The sequence below is a fragment of the Nanorana parkeri genome, unplaced genomic scaffold (assembly GCF_000935625.1).
Source record: "Nanorana parkeri isolate BGI_ZX_2015 unplaced genomic scaffold, ASM93562v1 scaffold188, whole genome shotgun sequence".
NCBI lineage: Eukaryota > Metazoa > Chordata > Amphibia > Anura > Dicroglossidae > Nanorana > Nanorana parkeri.
This window is the reverse complement of record NW_017306456.1, coordinates 721,987-725,418: the sequence shown is the minus strand read 5'-3', so window position 1 is coordinate 725,418 and position 3,432 is coordinate 721,987.

The following is a 3,432-nucleotide window of genomic DNA, read 5'->3' as shown; positions in this document are numbered from 1 at the left end:
CCACAATGCTCTCGGACATCATCATGTACCACAAGTAAAGAAGGACGGCAAGGGCCCGGCCACAACCTGAAGTATGACAGGTGGAGCGGTTGGTGATGGTGATGAACGTTCCAGGGGGTGGGTGTGCTGCTGTTGTGGTGGTGCATGTCACAAGGGGAGGGTGGTTGTGGGTCTCTGCCGGCACCTCTGGCCCTGGCACTGTCCGGCATCCTGCCCAGTAGGGGGGGGGGGGGGATAAGTACAAATACAATACAAATCCGTAGCTGCAGGCACTGTGGAGAAATGCAATTCTCAAAGTACACAGCAGAAACATTAAAGTCGTTTAAAGCCCAACTCTAGACTGCTTTTATTTCTACTCATGCAGTGGGGTCTCACCTGCACTGCATGAGTTAAATAGTTGTTTGGCTAGGGGGGGATAAGTACAAATACAATACAAATCCGTAGCTGCAGGCACTGTGGAGAAATTCAATTCTCAAAGTACACAGCAGAGGCATTAAAGTCGTTTCAAGCCCAACTCTGGACTGCTTTTATTTCTACTCATGCAGTGGGGTCTCACCTGCACTGGATGAGATAAATGGTTGTTTGGCTAGGGTGGAAGGAATAAGTACAAATACAGTTACCTGAACCTTCGCTCCCACAGACTTCCTCCTCTTTGTGCAACCCGTTGCTAGAAGCTGCTTCACTTCCCTGCCTGGCTGTTTGCCGCTCCCACAATGCTCTCGGACATCATCATGTACCACAAGTAAAGAAGGACGGCAAGGGCCCGGCCACAACCTGAAGTATGACAGGTGGAGCGGTTGGTGATGGTGATGAACGTTCCAGGGGGTGGGTGTGCTGCTGTTGTGGTGGTGCATGTCACAAGGGGAGGGTGGTTGTGGGTCTCTGCCGGCACCTCTGGCCCTGGCACTGTCCGGCATCCTGCCCAGCTCACTGACATCACTGGTTGCCAGGGGCTGGGCTGGACTCCAAACAGAGCGTCCCACTCAGCTCCTGGCAACCAGTGATATCAGTGAGCTGGTCAGGATGCTGGCCGGAATGTCACATGTTGCTAAGAGCAAACGGGAAATGGGGTGGCAGGCACACCTGTCGCCTCCTCCATGAGACCCAATGAGATGCCGCCTGAGGCAAATGCCTCACTGCTGCCTCATTGTAGGGATGACCCTGGGTACGAAAAAGACACACAACACAGCGAATACCTTGGAGGAGCAGGAACAGGTGAGTGCAAGACTTGAACAAGAGGGGTACTGTAAGGGGAGAATGATCTAAAGTATAGAAACATGGCAGGCACATTGCAAAGGCACCCCAGGTAGAATCCAACAATTGGCATTTGCAGAGGTGCTTGTGTATGACTACACGAAATTAAAGCAGATGAGTTGTGTCTCTTTGAGGCTATAGGGTATGGGTGGTGGTGGTGGTGGTAGGTGTGTGTGTGTGTGGGGTCGAGTTAGGGGTTTTCCATTCTCTTTTGAGCATAAAGATGTCCATCTTTATTACCAGACTGCATTCCCCACATATCATAGCAGCCTTGCCCTCCAAGCTTTCATTTCTCTAATGATCATAGGCATTTCCTCAGACATTCTCAGAGATACTGTATGAGCCTTGCGTGCGTCTCTTTCTTCTCTGAAAGCTCTGCTCTGCGAGTGCCAATCTGTCATTATCGGTTACACGAAAAAAAAAACAACCTGATAAACAGAGACGCCATAGAAGTATCCCCAACCCTCCTCTGTGCTTTGAAGGATCAGTTAGCACCCTGCAGGCAGGCACAGGCGGCTCTCCCTCTGCCGTTATATAATTGACTCATTTAGCGGTAACGAGTGGAAGTGATCTTAAAGGCTAAATGTTTTTAAGCTTATTCAAATGCTAATGAAATCACTTACAATGGAAGCTGCTCCTTGATGTTTAAAAGTTTTAGCTTCCTGCAGAATCAGCTGATCCCCTGAGCACTGGCCCGGATATCCAGTTTTAGGGTGGCTCCTTTCCTTTATAGGGTCCTATGAGCCACCCTTGTGTGTGCTAGTAAGCTGTGTGTGTCTCCAGGGCCGGATTTACTTTGGCAGACCTGCAGGCTGCATACAGGTGATCTCGGCGACATCAGTGGGATCCCTTGTACAGAACGAGCGGAGGCTTCCCCGCTGTACATTTAGCTCTGCTTGCCCAAAGCAGGGCTACATGTAAAAAACAACCACACGCCCGGAACTGCATGTCCCGGGCATCGGGAGATAGGAATTCCCCACCCCTGCTGCCCCTCTACTCCCGGCTGCCCCAAGGCCGGGCCTTGGTTGGCCTTGTGGGAAATCCGGCCCTGTGTGTCTCCACCAACACACAGGCACAGTAGGGCTCTCCTTGATCTTCTTTTCTCCAGGCTGGTAGCTGGAGAGCTGTTGGAGATTACTTTGTCCCCTGTGACCTTGTACTGGATAGGAAGTTCAGGGAAGCTGAGCTGAGAGAGCTGGGGAAACATGATGACTGTGAGTGTTTGGGCAAAAATGTAAAGAGATAATTTGCTGGACAATGTATATTTGTTTGATCTGGAATTACTATTGAAAAAATGTTGTGAGTTTAATAGAAGAGAATCATCTTCCAATGGCTGTCTGTGATTGATTGGCATCATTTAAAAACACCAGACAGGCATCAAATATTTGTGTTTAAATTGAGGAAATACCAACCCTCATTCATCTTCTGCACCTGGATGTCCTGCTTGCTAAACTGGTGTAGTTGCCAACATGGGCATCCCTAGCCTTTTTGCCACCTTGGGTGGCAGGCAGGGGGGGTCGGGTGACGTTGGGCCTGCTGGTCCTGCAATAATCACATCACCGATCACGATCAGCTAATTTTCTTCTTATTATTATTATACAGGATTTATATAGCGCCAACAGTTTGCTCAGCGCTTTACAATATATCAACTACCACATCGACTCCAATATTAACAAAGGTATTTTTGCTTTATATATATATTTCTTTCATCCCTTGCTTCAGTGCTGCTGATCTCCTCTTTGCAGACACTTCCTGTCTCTATATACTCCTGCGATGGCTGCATGGGCGGGTTTGCTGACGGTGACAACAGAGGACCATGTCTGCGCAGGGCCGGTGCTTCCACTAGGCAGCCGCCTAGGGCGCACTGGTGCCTAGGGCGCAGCCGGGACCTCTTACCCCCCGCCCCCCCATCTATTTCAAATTGCAAAAGCCAATAGCAGACTGGCTCTTGCACCCTCCCACTGAGCAGAACTGAGATACAACTTTCTCTCTCAGGCCCGCTCCTCCGCTCAGTGGGTGGGGTTTCAATAGCCAGTCAGCTATTGGCTATTTCAAATTAAAATAGCCAATAGCAGTCTGGCTATTGCTCCCGGGCTGCTAACATCCACCTGTTGCCTGAGGAAGCTAGGAGAAAGGAGCCACGTGGGGGGTGGGGGGGGGATTGTGCCACAGGAGGGG